An 18,418-nucleotide genomic window follows, 5' to 3' on the forward strand; every position below is an offset into this window, starting at 1 on the left:
GGCACGAAGTCACAACCGGGGGCACTAACCAGGGCACTCGGGGGAGATAACGCTCCCGTTGGCAGGGTCCTGCCAGACTCCTGGGCACCCCTTCTCCGCTTCAGGGAAGGATGCCCTCCCCAGCGACCTCCTGGGCCCTGGCGCTCCCTCTGCCTCCACTCATCAGTGCTTTCTTCCCAGGGTAACTCATGCCCTGCTGCCTTCCCCCTCTCCCCCGCTGATCTCTGGGGGGAGGCAGCGACCGGCCTCCACGTGGCACCTTCTGCTTCTCCTCGCCACCGGGTAAACACCAGGACCTACCAAGTCTTGCCTCCAGCTGCTGGTGATGCTCCCTTCCCCCAGGGGGGCTTTAAAGGCTGCCTGCCAGGGCTCCCTTATCTCCTTAGCCCCCTCTTCCCAGGCTCTGGGACAGGGTCCGGCTGGCTGGGGGAGGCATGGCTTTGCTGTCTCACCCCTGCGGCACAGCGGCTCTGGATCACCTGTGCAGGCAAGAGCATGGCTTCCTGCAGCATTTCAGCTTCCTCTCCCAGGGATGTGTGCGAGCGTTTCTGGCCTGCGGCCCAGCCCCGCTGCCCCCACCCCACCGAGTATCCGCCAGCACACAAAGAGGAAGGGAGCTCAGTTCTGTTTCTCAGCAGCATCTCTCATCTTCCTCTCAGACGCATGCCCCATCTTTCCCTCGCTTCATCTCCTTCGTGCTCAGCGCTGCGCCGTGCCGATGAGGAGGAGGGGCCTGCGGTTACTGCCCAGGCAAAACAGGAGACCCGAGCGCTCGACTCGGGTCTGGCTGCCGGATCCGCTCTGGGCTCTTCCCCTGCGCGCAAGCAGCACCGGTCCCGGTGGCCACAGACGGGTGCCTGAAAGCGCACTGATAGGTGTGCCAGGGCCCTTCGCTGGTGACACCGCACAGCCTTGGCCCTGCTCGCCATGCAGCCCCTGGCCTCGCTGCTCCCTGTCAGCCAGACGCCCTGCCCCAGCCTGGCCCCGCAGCTCCCATCTCTATGCCACATCCTTCACAGGCACTCAGATAATTTCACCGGCTCCTCCGGCAGCAGCCACCCAGCTCTCCCGCTACTGCTTCTTCGACGGCTGGCAGGGGCAGGGACCATAGCCTTACTAACCAAACGGGGGGGCAGAACCTACTGTCAACTAACCCCATACCGAGCAATGCTCCTCCGCAGCATTGCGCTTCCTCCAAGCTGGCAGGCGGGCTCTGGCTGTGCCTCTGCATCCCTCCGCTGCAAAGACGGTCACAGCAAAGAAGATGATCCTTCTCCCTCCAAACACAGACTTGTGCCTTCTTGTCTAAATCCCTTTGAATCGCGCTCGCATCTTTCTGATCCAGGTACAAAACAGCAAATTTCCCCCACCGGCTTCGTTTATTCCATCTTTCCAAGCTCCTGTTTTCATGTCCCACCTGCAATCCCTCCAGCTCCTTCTTCCAAACCTGCCTTTACAGTCAGAGCTGCTGAATCCTCTTTCATCCTCTACCATCTCTTCTGACTAATCCACATACCTCAGCCCTCCTTCTGGGCTTTCCCCAAGATCACAGCCTGGCATTGCCTTCATATTCCCAGCTACTGCTTCACCAGTTTCAGGAGAAAGGAGTTTGCTACACCCCCCCCAACGCCCTCTTCATTAAATTCTTCCACTCCATCCCTCCCAGCTCCTCCACTCTCACCTCCGGAGAAGCCCCCAGGCTAGAAGCACACGAGGAGCAGCCAGGGCATCTCGGCGACTGCCGTGTTGGGGGACTGGCTGGGCTCAGGGCAAAGATCCCCTCTCAGGCTACTGCCATACTTTCTGGTGACAAACGCATACCCGTGGACAGGAACCTGGTGCAGCAGCGCCGAGAGGCTGAAGCCACAGAAATGCCACTTTGCAGGGTGCTTCCTGCTGCCAAGAGGGCAGGGCTACCAAACCTGGGGGTTACTCTCAGGAGGCAGAAATCCACAGCCCTGCTGCCCTCTGCACCCAAGGAGCGCATCATCCCACCGCTCGAGTGCAGCAGAAAGAAACAAACCTCCCTGCTCCCCGAAGGGGCCGGATGAATCCCGGGAATGGCGAACTTTGCCCCCGCAGCTGCGCAGGACAGACCCGAGCCAGACATCGGACCAGAGCATCCAGCGCTGGCACCAGGGCCGCAGCTCAAAGCTGACCTTGCCGCATCTGCTCCCGTCAAACGGCTCTGAGCTTTTTGCCCCAGACTCCGCGCCTGCCTCAGGCCCCAGGCGCTGGCTGGAGACCTGCCAAGGAGAGGGCTGCCTGTTTGAATCATGAGCCAGAACCGGGTAAGCATCACCTTTAATAAGCCTTTCCCCTCCATCAGGCACCCTGATTTTTTTCAGCTATGGTCTTGTGAGACGGAAGGCTGCTTGGAGCCGAGCCAGCACCGGGGAAACCACCATTTCAAGGTCCTGCGAAGGAGCCTGTAAGAGCAGAAGGGAGCTTTGGTCGGGCGTGCGGGGGGTGATGCAAAGAGCAGGCTGTTCGCTGGGAAGCTGCTGCCGCTTGCCAGGAGGCGGTGGGGGAGGAGGCAGCAGATGTCCGCAGACAGCATTTGCCGAGAGCCTGCAGCGCTCCAGCCCAGCGAGGGGAGGAAGGCGGCGGCTGGTGCCACTGCTGCTGCATTGTAATTGAACAGGACAAACACGACAGAGTCTGCCGAGAAAGCTTACGTTGCCTTTCCCTCCGATAACTGCTACTTCAGCAATGGGAAGCGGGAGTCCCAGGACCCCGGCTGGGGGTCAGAGAAAGACCTTAGGATGACTGTCGAGGGACCTCGAATGCAGGAGGAAAAAGCCCTGCCATGAAAACCGCAAGACCCTTCTTCCCCGGGAAGCAGCGGCGGCTGCAAACCCCAGCGCAGCCGTCGCGCCGGGGCCGAACCTGGCTACGGCGGCCTGGGCGAAGGCAGCGTGCTACAGCCCAGGAGCTGCCTTTATTCCTGGCGTACGTGACAGCCGGGCACTGACAGCCGGAGCCCGGGCAAGCGCCCGAGGATGGATGCACAGCACATTCCCGGCTGAAAGAGGAAGAGAGCCCAGGAGCTCTGGCTGCAGCCTCCCCCTTCGGGCACTGGAGCACCGGAGCCAAAAGGGGGTCCGCGTTCCCCCCCTCGCTTTGCAAACAGAGGACACAGAACAGGGCCACCGGCGCCGTGGCGGGCAGCCAGGGAGCCCAAGCCCAGCCGCGCTGCTTTCAGTGCGAGCGCGAGGTGCCGGTGGGGCTCCGAGGCAGCCCACGTGGTTCTTGTTTCCTGCCTCTGGGCAGGGGAGGTTGGCTTCCTCCCCACCCCACAGCGGTGAGGCCGACCAGGGGAGCTCTGCATCCAGCAGCTACCCCGCAACCACCCTTCTCCTATAGGTTACGTCCCGCACCCAAGATGCGGCGAGCCAGGCAGCGTCGGTCTGACGAGACGTACCGTGGCGGGGAGCAGCACCTTAGGGAAGTGGTCCTGTGGCACTGGGACACCCAAGGGCAGCGGCAGGTCCTAGGCGAGCCATCCTCCCGTCGGACAGCATCCTGACCATTGCCAGGGTCTACACGACCCTCTCTCGCTCACTCACTCGCTGTCCAGACTGTTCAAAAGGACCTTAAAACCCCCCAAAAAATCAGCGCTTGCCCATTTCGGATGGAAAGGAACTGATTTCAGCCAGAGGGGTCTTTGGCTCATTAAGCGATACCACCCTCAGGCTTGTTGTTCAGATCAAATCAAGCAGTTCCTGGGCTCCTCCTACAGCATACTGAGATGCGGTCTGGCACTTGGGTCCACTTGAGTCCTCTTAAAATAAAAATTAATTGATATGCAAATCAGACGAGGCATTAGAGTAGTCTACTGGCCAAGGGCGATGCACAGATTCCCTGCTGTTTCACGCTACAGTCCCAACTCCCCCACACCTCTCCTCCTTCCCAAGGCCAGGGTCAGCCGTTAGCCACGGCCCTCCAGAGCAGGGGGGACCCCCTGGCTGCACGCCTCGCGTGCAGAAAGGAGCCTGCATGGCATGTGTTCTTGAGCCAGGTCCCAGCTCTGCCTCGTCCCCTCCCTGGCCATCAGCATGTCACGTCTGGCAGGAGCACAGCTGGGCTCTCACCTCAAGCTGAGCCGCTTGCCCACAATCTGAGTTTGAGTCTGCCAAGTAGGACAACAGAGCTGCTCCAGGCACGTCAACTTCTGTGCCCGGTGGGGAGGCAAGGAGGTAGCAAGAGAAGTAGGAGCCTGGCCTCCTGGCGTGTTTGCTATGGGGATTCTTCTATCCTTTTCCAAGAGAGATCAATTCTTTGCATGCCCCCGATAGCTTTCCCAAACATACTGCAAACAGCAACCACAGCCCCAGCCATCGCACCACCCGCAGCCAGGAACAGCCACAGATCAAACACCGAAACAGCAGCCATCCAACACGCTCAGGATCAGGTCCTGGAGGAAGGGCAATCCCAAAACATGCCATTACTCTTGGAGACGCTCACCTCTGCTCCCTCCCCTTCCAACGAACCAACCGTCAACTACAGCTACTCTCTTCCGCGACCTTGTTTCAACCTGAGGTCGGGCAAAGCAATTCACCTCTCCGCCTGGTTGCAGCCAGATGAACGCAAAGCTCGGCATCACCCCGACAGGGATCAGCGGCCCTGAGGGACGCCAACGTCGTCGCTTTCCACTGAAGGGGCTCAGAGCACGGCACTGCCAGCATCAGCCTGACAACTAGGAAGTCCTAGGGCGGCTGGTTTGCTCCACCGGTGTTAAACCTACCCACTGCGGACCTCCCAAGGCCTGTAGGCTACTGCCGGGAGTGCGGGGGAAAGTACTTGAGAAAGTCAGCCTGCTACTGCGATAGCCTTAGATTTGTTGCACAGGGGTCCGTACCAGCATCAGAAAAATAACCGGAGCCCTTAAAAAACGCCTAAGCCCTACTCATAAAAGTAATACAGTTTAATTGGACTAGGACTTTGTGAAATCACTTGCGATTAAAAAGCAAAATAAACTAACTGATAAACATTTGCCACCGGTAGCTGAGTCCCTCTGAATATGTGGAAAGCACTAGGCGGGCTGGGGAGCCGTCACACATAAGGCCCCCATCGCGCAAACGCTCAGGTGGGTAAATCGCTCTTCTCACTAAAATAACACACACCTCCGCAAAATCAGGGCTAAAATTACATCTATAGCAAAATATTTGTAAGTGGCAGGACACTTCTTTGCTGAAGTTCTGCTTAAGGCAAAGTAACTCCTTTCTTACAAAACGTTTACAGCTTCGACTCATGAAACGGACTTTCAATGAGCAAAATCAGGTTTGGGTTTGGGGAGGGTTTTTTGTTTGCTTGTTCTTGTTTTTTGAAACAGGCTCCAAAGCAGATTCAAACACTGAACACTGTGATTTTTTTTTTTTTTTAAAAAGAGAGTTCTAAAAGAGAGCGGGGAGCAAAACTCACGCTGAATTCTCCAACGGAGGTGGGCAGCCTAGGCAGATCATTGCTGAACCACTGACCTGTGGAAATGTTTTGGGAGGAAAGGTGCTACCGACTGAATTACAGCCACGCTGCTGCACTCATCTGTTCTCCGCTTGGGTTTGTACCGTTCTCACAGCAAAGACGACAAACAGGGCTTTGGACTTGTCTCTTGCAGTGTCAAGTTCACGTGAAACAGGATTCCCCACTGACAATTCAGAAACTAATTAAAGAGTACAAAAAACATCCACTTCAGCCGCTCTAAAACAGATATACGCAGATGGCATCACAGAAATAAATAACAATAACAAAAAGGTATTTAACTCTTTTTTTTTTGAATACTTTTCCCAGCAGCTCCCCACGGGTTTTGAGCTCCAAGAACGAGCTGGGACAGAGAAGCTCACCTCTGCGAGAAGCCAACGGGCGAGCCCCAATCGTCCTTCCCAGCAGCAGAGCAAAGGCGCTTGGCCTCCACTGTCAAACGCAATCTCAGCTTCTGCCCCCGAGCCCCGAGAAAGGAAAGGGGACATAGCACTCATTTTCCAGGTGGAGGAGGGGACACAGCCCCGGGAAGGTGCTTTCTCCTGCCCAACACGGCAGAAAGCTGGGGATGGGTGGAGCGACAAAAAAAAGGGAGAGGAGGGCACGGTTCTGGTGCCTGCATCCCGCTCTTAGGGCTGCCAGGCCCGCACAGGCTGCCAAATCAGATAGCCATCCAGAGCCACGCTCCTGACAGGCGTAACAGGCAAAGCCCTCAAAGCAGGACCGGCGCGAGGCTCCTTCCACCCAGGGCCATCGCTGCCCACGTCTGATGCTCATCCACCGCGACTGGCAGCAGCTGATGCCTACGGATCGCACAGAATCCTTGATCCTTCCCGCCAGAGAAGCTCCACAGCTCCCCAGGCCACTGCAGCTTTACAGGCTCCAACCGACACCCCCGTCCCGGTCCCCGCTGATGCCTTTTTACCACTGGAAAGGGATCTGGGACACTGCGAGGAGACGCGAGGAGGATGGCGAGGACCAGCCTGTACCCCCAGTGCCTCTCCGGACAGAAGTGCTTGTTGGGAGATGAGCGCTGTAACCGTTGGGCTCTGCTGAGGGAAACCAGACAAATGCAAGGGCCGACCTTCAGCACCTCCCCGAGGGGGTGTTTATCCAAAACTGAGGGCTCCCGGCTCCCTTCTCAGCACTGTCTTACCAAGGGAAGGCAGCCAAGTCACGGCTTATTTTGTGCCCTGGTTTCTCCTCCTGTAACATGGTTGCTCAGCCGAAGGGGCAAATTACACAAGACTGTCCCTTTCGGGTCAAACGTTGTGCTGGCGGCACCTGCGTTCCTACATCCCCGTGCCCACCAGCACCCTGCCGGGGTACTCTGCCGGCCCCCCGTCACGGGGAGACCACCAGCCCAGCATCCGGTAGCGGTCCTTCCCATGAGCCTTGCAGACCGACGTGCAGCGCATCCACGTGCAGGAGCCTCCGCCTGCAACCACAGTAGAAATAAAACCACTGCCATTCAGAAAAAGTGTAATTAGCAAAGATTAAACAGCCAGTAGCTATGCCGGCAGCTGGGAGGGAAGACGCAGACCACCACCTCCCTGCAAGAAGAGGAGTCTCTGCTTCCCTGCGCCCGTCACACACCCTCCGAGAGCCCTGGGGGTCTAGCCCCACGCTATGCCCAGCTCCGGCAGGAGGCACTGAGCCCGCTTGCCCCTATCACTAGAAAGCGTATATACCGCAGTATGCAAAATCCTTCCTGTCTTCTCTTCCAAACCCATCTCGCCCCCTCTCAACTGGGACCCCCTCATAAAAATAAGAAGAGACAGGCCTTTCCTGGCATTTCCTTTTTCTGAAAAGGCTGTAAAATTTTCCAAGCGTAGCCAGAGCCAGAGCAAAGTTTGTCAGGAGCTCAGCTCATTAGGCGGCTGCTCAAGGAGCCCCGCGGGAGGCGCAGGCTGCATAATTCAAAACAGCTTGGACCCTGGAAAAGAAAATAGAAACCAGGCTGCGAGAGCGAGGGGGGCAGCTCCAGCTCCGGCGCAACCCCTGCTCCGGGAGCGCCCCATCCACGGGGCTCGAGAGGAGCCCCGGCCCCAGCAGAGGTGCTGTGGCCAGCCCAAGAGGAGCTGGCACCAGGCAGAGGAAATTCCAAGCCTGTTGCTTCTGGCAGCCGTGCCGGGCCCTGGCTAGGACCTCGGCAACCTGGAAACCGGCTACTCAGCAATTTTCTTGCCATCCAGAGGGCTTGTTCTGAACCACAGTTTCACTTCCCCCTCCCTGCGTCGCAGCCCAAGAGGCAGGGAACACCAGAGGCAAAAAAACGTTTGCTCAAAAGCTGTCGTGACCGAGGCCCCCCCAAACTGCTCTGCTCTGGGACAGCAGTCTGGAGCTGCTGCCATTCCCCCCGTTGCATCTGGGGGCGGGGAGAGCAGAGGAAACTTGCTTGGACCAGCCCTAGGTCTCCCCGGTTCCTTTTGCTCCTTGCCAGAGAAAAGTTCAAACAAGGCTGCACAGAGGCAGGACACAGGCAGCTTTCAGCCCAGCCTAACTGCCGCGCTTGAGGCTCGCCTGTGGCCGGACCCGCTCCGTTCAGGCCACGTCTGGCCCGATCCTCCGCTGCAGACCAGTGCTGGAACGAATCCTGCCAAGGAAGTGGTGAAAGCTCCAGTGCTGCAGGGGTTTCCACAGCCTTGGCCAGCATGCTGTCGGGAAGAGTTGCCCAGAGATGCAGCCCTTGCTCTCAGTTACTGCCCTTCGGAGCTCCCCGTCCAGCTCCTCGCTGCCCTGAGCCCGCAGACCGCCAGGGCCGCAGGAGACCTACAGCGTGGCTACTCAGGACCCTTGCAACCGCCTTTTTACAAGCCAGCATCCTCTACTGATTGCAGCCTCATGCCGTGCCTTTCCCAGGAAGCCAGGGGCCCAGCACTGCGTAACAACAGAACGAAGCAACAGTCATTCCACCTGCTGCTGAAACCCCTTCCCCATCTGAAGGGGAGCACAACTCTTCACTGATACACAGCTATTTAGCAGGATCTTTCTTCCAAAGAGGATACTGACAATATATTTTCTATTAGGAAGACTGCAACGGTCCACAGAGTCCCTGCCTGCCAAACCAGGCAACCGATGCACACCCGATCACACAGTTACCGAGCCCTGAGCGGCGAGTCAAGGAAGACCGTCCACGAAGCCAACCTGAGGAGGGGACAAATTGCAAGCAGAGAGAAACAGCTTCCCTTAACTTAAACCTTTAAAAGAAACCTGGGTACGGCCCTCCAAACAAGGGTACAGCACTGTGGGAGAACGGCACTTCTCTGCAGAGCGCATCTCGGACGAGGACCACGGTGCTCCTTGGAGAACCAGACGCTCAACTCACTAGCCGAGGACACGCGTTGCGACTTCTGCTGTAACCACACCAGTCGTAGCTTTCTAACTTACAGTTTTCCCAGCTGGGCAAATCCTGGAGACGAGACCCTTGGAGACTGGAAAGCTCACAGACGCACCAAACATTGAGGATCCTTCACGACAGAAGCTCCTGACCTCCAGCTCCTCAGAGGGCTGGCAAAGCCCCCTTATTATGCCTGGACTCGAGTAGGAGGCTGAGACCCAAAGAGGCAGCTGAGGAGGAACGGAGCGATGAGCAGGAATCGGGAATCCTGGCTTCTAGCCCTAGCTCTGCCCCATATTCCCTTCCTGTCTTTGGTTAAGTCATTTCCTTTCACTTTTCCTCCCAGTCTCTCTTTCGGAGGTGAAAAAACCAAGGCCTTGCTTCTGCAGAGCGCTGGAAACCTCCTCTGGCCTGTGACAGTGCAGAACATCGCTACCGGCAGAAGCTGCAAGACACCCAGCGCGCAGGAGCCACGCTGCTCGCACAGACCCCAGCAGAGCCTGGCGCTTCCTGTGCTTACGTTTCGAGAAGCGCAGAGTCTGTAAACAGTCAGTGCCGCGCAGCATCTTCTACACAAACCATATCCTGGCCCGTTCCTCTCCTTGGCCACCACAGTAAGCGGCCGAGCAAGGAAAAAGAAAGCTGCTCAGCTGAGCCATGGCAGAAGGAGCTGCGCAACCGCACGCAGCATTGCTCTGGACAGCTCACCTGCAAGGAGGTGGCCCTCCACTCAGTAGCAGCAAGGATGGATGAGGGAATATACAGCAACGAGAGAAGCAGGGTTAAAAGGAAAGGGGAAAAAAAGAAACAACCAACCCAAAACCAAAAACCAAGCCAACCATCAGCCCGAAGAGGCAGGCTGGAGCAGAGGTGCCCGAGGAGCACAGCCCTCTGCTCCCTAGCAGATCGGTCCTGTGGCCTCCCACATACTTCAGGGAGAGGGAAGACCAGTAGGCACAGGCAGGAACAAGGAGCACTCTGTGGTTTTGCTCGGTATTTCAGGCCATCTCTCACACAGGAGGAGCTCTGCTTCGCTTTCCAAGTCTCGCCCTCTCTGGCACGGATCACAAACCTGGCTTCTGGCCCAGGACTTGGCTCCAGCAGAGCTCCTCACCAAACAGGGTGACGCCCCACCTCTGGGCACAGCGCACAGCCCAGTCTTAAAGCCATCTTGAGCTATTACCCCAGCATCAGAAGAGGCTCCCCGTCATCCCCTAGCTGGGATTCAAGGCATCTCAAGTCACAGCTGAAAAAAAACAAACCCCAAACCTAGCTCCTACGCTTGGTGGAAGCAAAACCCAGCGACAAAGCGCCATTTTCTCTAGCAGCTCCGGCCAAAGCTAGCAGAGGATCTGCCCGCATCGGGGAAGCGCAGTCTCCCAAAGACGCCCAGGCACAGCTAGCACCTTCCTCTGCCTGCAGCTGCCCAGAAAGACGCAGCAGGACAAGATGCCAAGCGAAGGCCCTGCCCTCCCATCACCAGCAGCACGGAGGGGCTGGAAACCACTGCCTGATGCACCCGTCTGGCAATCCAGCAAGGACACTGGGATACAGGGGAGCCACTTGTGCCCAGACACCAGCAGCTGCCGAAGAAGCGGCCTGTCTCTCCAGAAAGAGCTGAGCAAGCGGGAAGCAGGCCTCATCCCACTGGCTGTGCCCAGCCTGGGCACACACCCAGCGAGAGCAGAGCAGGTTCCCACTCGGCTCTTCAGGGTGCCGCAGCCCATCATCCTCACGCCGCTTTCTCCAGCAGAGGGTCGTGGCCAGCACGAAAGCAACCCTGCCTGCTGGGGAGCTGTGTCTCCAATGGCCCGTCCCACGCCCTGGAAGAGGGGCAGCAGGAGCACAAGGTGGGAAGGGAGGTCCGGGTCCAAGCCAGCGGGACTCGGAGCTGGGCAGGACGCCCAACAGCAGCACACCCGTTTCCAAGGCTCGGTGAAGGCTTCGGTTAGCCGTGCCGAGGTGTCCCGTGCTCCCTCTCCTGCCGCACCAGGGACCAGGCTGCCCAGGGCACCGACAAGCACAGCTCTGCTCGCCAAGGACGCGGGGAGTGTGCAGGGCTCCTGGCAAGCCGCCCCTCTGTAGCGTGGCTCTCCCTTAAATCAAAAGCAGGTGCCAGTGACACTAACTGCTTCCTCTGCGCTGGCTCCTGCTGAGTACAGCCCTGTGGCAACTGCAAGTGCCACCGTGAACCGGTCCCAATTAGAACAAAATCCATCACCCTCTCCACCTTTGCGTTTCAAAGAAAATCAGGTAGGAAGAAAACAAAACCAGCTCCCCATTCCCAGGAAGGGCCCGGTGCCAAGCAGATGACCTGGAACAGGCACCACGGAAGGAGGAAGGGTGCCTCTCACCCACGCCACGTGGTTTGGCGGGTGCTGCCTCCCGGGGAGAGGCCGAGGAAGGGCAAAATACAGCAACAGAAACCATCCCCGCCAACCTCCAGTAACTGTTCCTGGGTACCTTCCACTCGGGGCTGCCAGGGGTGGTGCTTGCAGAAGGGAAGCCAAACCAGAGGAGCAAAGACCAACCTGCCGGAAAGTAGCACGCAACTTCAAAACAGAAGTCGGGAAGAACCGAAGAATATCCTTTCGGCCGTCCTCACCCTCCGCACCACACAGAGCTACAGGAAACGCACAACTGGAAGCAAAGTGGCTGCAACATCTCCTAGGCCCCTTGCTCCAAGACGGGTGTATTTGTCCACAGCTTCAGCGCTACAAGAAACCTCGTAGGGCAGTTTTAATCTCACGGAGATCAACTACATAAAGTCAGTATCCAAAGCTCCCGTACCCCCTGGAAACACGGAGCCACGCGCCAGATCACCAGAAAACACATTTGCTAGTCAACATCTTCCTGGGAGGAAAAGAGAGCTGAGTGACACTGAGTCCTGACCTGCATTAGATTTTGATCTGCCAGAAGAGTCATGCTGGCAATCCTCCTAGCTGATGCAGCTTAAATAACACTGACAAAATATTGCTGCATCTGTACATCATATCGCTATGATATCTCTATCCTTTGTTATATCATATATCCATCTGTGCACCTACATACCATGTTTCCTGTCGGAAATGCCAGGAGTCGTCACAAAGGTAGCACAAGTCTCCTGTGGCCCCCTTCGGCCAGGGCACCGGCACGATGCTGGGTCTTTGCCAAGACAGCAGCAGCACAAGGAAAATGACGTTCGCAGGGCAAGCTCCGGGCTGCTGCTCGGCTAAGGCTATGGGGGATGGCCGGCATCCCTGGGAGGAGGCACCGACAGCAGTTCAGGAGCAGGCTCACAGGTGGAGCAGAGCCCCGACGCATTCTCGGCCAGGAACAGCAAACTCGTGCTTTTCCACAGGGGACTTACAGGGGCCAGAAGAGGCCTGCTTGGGAGATTCGTCAGCCAGGGTATTTAAAACTGGATGGAGCCCTAAGGAATTAAGAGCTGGAAGCCAGCCTGTGCCATCCCCAGGAAATGGCTAGACCCGAGCAGCTTAAAACCCATCGTAGCAGCTGGAACACACAACTAGTGCCAGCAAGAGCACATCTGGACCTCGGGGGGACACAGACACAGCCTCGAGCGCTCCAATGGCTAAAAACTTTCACTCTTAGCAGCAGCCGAGCCTGACACAATCACCTGAGACAGCGCAAAGAAGCAAAGGCTGCCCCAATGTCAATGCTGAACTGGACACCGCACCGACAAGAGACGGGGCACGGAAAACAGTCCCAGGACCCATCTTTTACTCGGGACTCTGCAAGCAGCTGAGGATGCCCAGGGTAAGCCAGGAAGAGCAACGCCTCTACAGCAGTAAGAGACAGCCACCGGTCGGGACACAGCTGATGCTCCCCGCAGAGGGAACCAAGAGCCTCCTCTCTAGCTACCGCTCCCTTCCGCACCCCTCCACGCAGCAAGCGCTGCCGGGAGGGAGAGCGCTCACAGCATTTCAGCAGGAAAGAACCGCAGCGATGAGAAGGACAAGCAAAGCTTTTCGCCCCCCAAAACAGCAGGTGCGGAGGACGTGATGTCAGCTGGGTCGACGACGTGATAGAAAAGTCAAAGGCTGAGTTGAGCTTGGACCTTAGGGACTCCCAAGCCAGCACAAGCAAGGTCCACAGCTCTACGGGCTTGAGTTAGCCTGGAGCTGAAGTGCCACTCCAGCGCGTCCTCGGCAGCTGCCCTGGAGCAGCGTAGCCCAGCGAGCTCAGGACTTCCAGCTTTGTGATGGCCCAGTCACTTCACGCAGCCATCTGTCCCCTCTGTCACACAGTGACCAGAGGGCCACCTTCCAACAGCAAGACGGCGAGATGCAAAAGGTAGAGGGCTTTCAAGTACAAAACATAACTATTTTACTTTCTTCAACTGAACAACAACTGTGGCTTTGCATTTCTGAGTAAGCTCTCCTTTAGCTGCTGCCTTTTTTTTTTTTTTTTTTTCCCCAGTGGGGGGGTCTGGAAAGAGGAAAGGGACTTTCAGGGGCAGGGACACGTAGCAACACCTACAACGCTGCACCGCAGAAAATACCAAACACTATTAAATGGATTTTCTAGGTAACGAAGATACGGGTCAGGGTGGTGGGGAGGCAGCGATCGCACCATCTGCCCAGCTAAAATGGCAAAACAGACGTTAAAAAACAGACAAAAAGGTTCTAGAGCATTTAGGGTGTGAATGCTCTGGAAGAAGTCCCCGACGGAGTAGACAACTGCTGTAGAGACAGCACACCGATACGCTCGTCTTTCTACCAAGGAGAAAGAGGGAATCAGGCAACAATGTCGGCCCGGTGATTTTTGCACTAGCACCAGCCGTGGCTGCGTGTTATATACCCATGTGTGGCGGCAGCCAGCGCTATCGCAGGCACCGGAGTCAAAGGAGGTCTTGCTTCAGCACTGACACAGACTCGCTGTACGACCTTGGGCAAATCGCTTCCTCCGTGACTCACTTTTCTTATCCCTCCTGCCACCAAAGTAGCAAAACAAGGCGCACACACATCCCTTAGCAGAGACCTGGCGACTGACGGCTGGAAGGAGCTGCATGTCGTTACCGCGTGCCTGGCACGAAACAGCGTTTGGGCAGGATAACGAGCGGCAGCCACGTTTGCAGCGCGGATCCCGCAGGTCAAGAGCGCGCAGCTAAGCCTCCTGTAGCACCGCTCTGCGGGGACGCACCACAGCCAGAGGTGCGCGGTTGTCCTCCGTGCCACGCTGTCGGTGGCCCTTTGCCTCGCACAGCCAGGACGCAAGCGTATGACACCACAGCCCGACACCCTGTCAAACAGCGCTGCCCCCAAGGCGCGCAGACAGGCGCGCAACACCACAACAGCCTGCCCTGTCACGTAGCATTACTTATGTGTTCAGATATGCATCCTTCTCACATTTCTACTCCAGCAAGTGGTTGCTAGCAGAGCGGGGCTAGGACAAGTTCACCACCTGCTAAAGACACGTCCCTACTACAAGGCAGGGAAGGTTTTGTTACATCGGTTCCTTCCTGCGCGCGAGGAAAGCACGCACGTATAGCGTTTCCCCCCTTTCTCCTCCAAGCCGACCACATGCCTGGTTTACCTCAGGAGGGAAGAGAAGACCATCGAGCAGGACACCACAAAGAGAGGGGAGAGGTCTCCCCAGCATCTACGATGGGCTCCGATGGGAGCGTTTATTTAAACGCCACGCGAAACGCAGCAAGTCCGGATACAGGAACCCCAGTTCCAACCCTCCCCGGGGCTTTAACGGCACCGATAAGGTCCTGCAGAATCCAGAGCAGCCCCGGTAAAACCGGGCGCAGTGCGAGTAAGTTCTTCGCATCTAGAGCAGAGCCCCGCTCGAGGCTCTCCGGCGCCGGAGGAATGCCCAGCGGCCGCAGCGATGGGTTAGGAGGACCCAGGAAGAGCGGTGCCCGAACCGTCCGAGCAAAGCGGGAAGGGCCACGGGGAGCGGGGGCGACGGCCAAGACGTGCCCAAGGAAAGCAGGAGCGCGGGCAGGCCGAGCCGGGGCCGTCTCCCCGCCGAGTTTTCACCGCCCCCCCACCCCACCCCCCGCAGACCACGCCGCCCCCCCCAGGCGCTGTACTCCGGCGGCTCCCCGCTACCCGCGGCGGGCTCGCTCCGCGGCTCCCGGCGGCCCCCCGCGCACCGGGACGCGCCCGACTGACAGCCCCGAGGCGGGCCCGGCCTCCGCCGGCCACGCGGGGCCCCGGCCCCCCGGGGCGGAACGGTGGGGCGGCGGCCGCCCGGGCCCGGCGGGGCACTCACCTCGGCGGCGGCGGCGGCGCGGCTCAGGGCAGGCCGGGCGAGCCCGCCGGGGCGGCGCGGCGCGGCTCCGCGGGCTGCTGAGGGCCGGCCGGCGGCGCGGGGCCGGCGGCGCGGGCCGCGCTCATGGCTCGGCCGCCCGCCGCGGGGCGCGGGGCCGGGGCCGGCGGCGGCGCTGCCGGCGGAGCCCCCCGCCCCGCCGCGCCGCTCCTTCCGCCGGCGCCGGCGGCTCCAGCCCGCGCCCGCCGGCGGGGGTGGGCGTCCGGCCGCGGCGGGCCCCGGCTGCCCGCCCGGCCCCGGGCCGCGGGCGGCTTCCCCGCGCTGCGGCGGGCGGCCGGGCGCGGGCGGCGGGCTGCGGTGCCGGCGGGCGCGGCGGCCCGGGCGCGGGCGGGGACGCCGTGGCGAGGGGCGAGGCGCTGCGTGCCGAGTGCTCCTTTCTCCGCCGGAGCCTGAATAATCATTTGGAGAAACAGGATCATTCACTTTCCTCCGAGCGCGGAGCCAGGCGCTGCCCTGTCAAAATAAAAGCCCCGCGCGCTGATTAACCGCTTCCTCGTCGCGGGCGCTCCGCCGGCCGCCCAGCGGCCTGACGGGGACCAGCACCGCGCCGGGCGGCGGCCGGGGGCCACCCCCGCCAGCGGGCGGGCCGGCAGCCCGCGCCCGACGGCGCCCGGCCCCGGCGTCGCCGGCGGCCTCCTGAGGGGCGACAGCGGCGGCCTCCTGAGGCCGAGGGCTGAGCCCCAGGCCCCGAGGCCTCTCCGCCGCGTCTCCCCGGCCCTGCGTGCGAGACCCTCCAGGGCTGGCCCCAGCACCTGGGCAGGGCAGCACGTTGCTGTCTTTACCAACACGTTTTCCGTGTGCTGACCGCCCTCCTCCCCCGAGCAGCAGGCTCATACACCCGGGAAATCGAGAGTCGCCCTTCGCGGCTAGTCACGGGCCAAGAGAGCGCCATCCGTGACCGTGACTCCAGCCTGCCCCGGGGGGAAGAATCGGGAGCAGCCACCCAGAAGCTCCCGACACGTTCTACCTCCGGGGGATGCGGAGCATACCGGGATACAGGGTCACACGCCTCGTCCTGGCGTGCTTTCACAGACGAGGATGTCTGGAGTACACTGAAGCCAGGCTCCGAGCCACCTCCAGGGCTCTGGGACTTGTTCATTGCCATCGCCTCTCCGGAACGCCAGCCCCAAGCTCAGACCTTGGCAAGACCCCTGTGGGCAAGGCCCTCATTACACTTATGAATATGATTAATTAGGTCCAATTAACTGTACTGGCATTAACGATGTGAGTCACAGCTACATCGGGGTGGGGGTGACAGGAGTGGCAAGAGGCAGCTGAGACCCAAGGAGCAGAGGGAGGAAGAAGACGAGGCGGCTGGGGACAGGCGGGTGCAGGCTCAGGTGGAAATCGCATCCATCCCAAACACACCATCGGCTTCAGCCGGGCGGCAGGAGCTGCTGCGCCCGGCTGGGGCTGCTGCTACTGCTGGTGCTACTGCTGCTGCTGCCGCTGCTGGTGCTGCAGGCAGGATGCAGCTGAGAGGACCCAGCTGGCTCGCTGGCTGCCGGTGCCTGCTCCCTCCCCCCTCGCAGGCAGAAGGGAGCCGCACAAGCGCACACCCACACCAGGCCCTTGAGCCAGTCCACCCGCTCCCGGGGGCTGCCGGCAGCATCCTAAACGGGATGCGTCACCTTCCCGTCTGCAGCGCACCCGCTGCTCGGGGGCGGGCTGCGGGCAGGGACCCCTCGGCAGCACCTCCGAGCACTGCGGAGCTGAAGGCGACCCAGAGGACAAGCGCTCATCTCCGCCGACGGGAAGCGGCAGCCCCGCTCGAGGACGAGCGCACCCCTCGCCCTCCCGCCCCGGCCACTCGCCCTCCCCCGGCTCGCGGCGAGGAGGCCAGCCTGTCCCCGGGCAGCAGGGGCGGGACACGGGGCGACGGGCGGCAGCGGCGCCGGGATCCCCCCCGCACCGGGGCCGCCGCGGCGGGGCGGGCGGCAGCGCCCCCTGCCGAGGGGAGGGCGGGCTCCCGGCGGGGCGGGGCGGGGCAAGCGCGCCTCTCCTCGCCCCGCCCCGCCCGGGCAGCGCGCGGGCAGGGCGGCGGAGCGGCCCGGCAGAGGCAGCGGGCCCGGGCCGTGCTGCCGCGGGGCCAGGCGCGGGACTCGGCCGAGCAGAGCAGCCCGAGGGCGGGGGGGCACCAGGGACCCTCGGCAGGAAGCAGCATCGAGCATCGTTTGCTCCTACCAGCCCCCACCTCGTGTACCCCTGCCCGGGACCGGGGGGGCAGAGAGGCCGTATGTCTCCCTGCCTCGCCGGTGAGCTCCCAAGCGCCTCATCAGCAAGCAGCGAGGTATTTTCAGGCTTCCATCCTTCCCAGGAGCAGCGCTGGGCTCCCGTCCCCGCCGCCGGCACGCACAGGCGCCGCGGGTTAAAGACGGTGCCCAGCCACCGCTGTCTGGCACAACAGCTCGGTGCCGGGGAGACGGGCAGCTCCTTCCCCCCAGTGCCAGCCTGGTGCAGAGGGGATGTGCGGAGCCACCTGTCCTCCAGGCCCTCTTGCTGCCTCTCCCCCCTGCTCCTTCCCTTCCCCGCAGCCTCCCAGGCTTTCTCCATCACAGCCCCTCGCATCTCTCCCAGCCTGTGCACATGAAAGTGGCAGAGCGAGACTGGGAAAGGTCAGCGGGAGGACCAGCCGCCGGCGGCTCAGCGCTGAGCCTCTGTCTTTAATTAACATCTGCCGGGCTAGCTGCCCTCCCTACACTTGACTCCCAGTTTCCCCTTCCCTCCTCTATCATTACGCCCACGCTAGGAGAGACAGGGAGGGGAGGAGACAGGGAAGCAGAGTCCTTGGAGCTCCTCAAAGCCTCCCTCTGCCAACACCACCACAGCAGCAGCTCGTCCCAGGAGCTGCATGGTACATCGGCACGTTAGCGAGCCCCTGGCCGAGATGCCCAGACTGGCTGTTACCTGCCCCTCCCTTGCACAGAGCCTTCCTGCCTTCGGGCTGCAAAACATACACCCAGGAAATCGAGAGCCGCCCTTCCAAACCAGTCACGGGCCAAGAGAGAGCCGACTGTGACTCCGGCCTGCCCTGGGGGGAAGAATTGGGACCAGCCACCCAGAAGCTCCCGGCACGTTCTATCTCCAGGGGACTCAGAGGATACCTGGATACAGGGTCACAGGGATTGGCCTCATCCCATCATGCTTTGGTGGATGAGGATGTCCGGACTATGTGGAAGCCAGGTCCCAAGCCACCTCCAGGGCTCTGGGACTTGTTCGTTGCCATCGCCTCTCCAGAACGCCGGCCCCAAGCTCAGACCTCGGCAAGACCCCTGTGGGCAAGGCCCTCATTACACTTATGAATATGATTAATTA

The 18,418-nt window shown here is 60.3% G+C and overlaps 1 protein-coding gene across 2 annotated transcripts in view; it reads right to left on the reverse strand.

Moving 5' to 3' along the window:
* BCL9L (BCL9 like) overlaps window positions 1-18,418 on the reverse strand; it is an 80,397-nt gene that overhangs the window by 38,809 nt on the left and 23,170 nt on the right. Inside the window, exon 1 of one of the 2 annotated variants that reach the window (XM_075521150.1) lies at window positions 15,047-15,166. The exons of the other annotated variant lie outside the window; for it this stretch is intronic. The gene's annotated coding sequence lies outside the window, so the exon portion shown is untranslated. Of the gene's footprint in view, window positions 1-15,046; window positions 15,167-18,418 lie in introns of those variants that run through there. 2 annotated transcript variants of the gene reach the window in all.

This window comes from Mycteria americana, chromosome 19 (assembly GCF_035582795.1).
Source record: "Mycteria americana isolate JAX WOST 10 ecotype Jacksonville Zoo and Gardens chromosome 19, USCA_MyAme_1.0, whole genome shotgun sequence".
NCBI lineage: Eukaryota > Metazoa > Chordata > Aves > Ciconiiformes > Ciconiidae > Mycteria > Mycteria americana.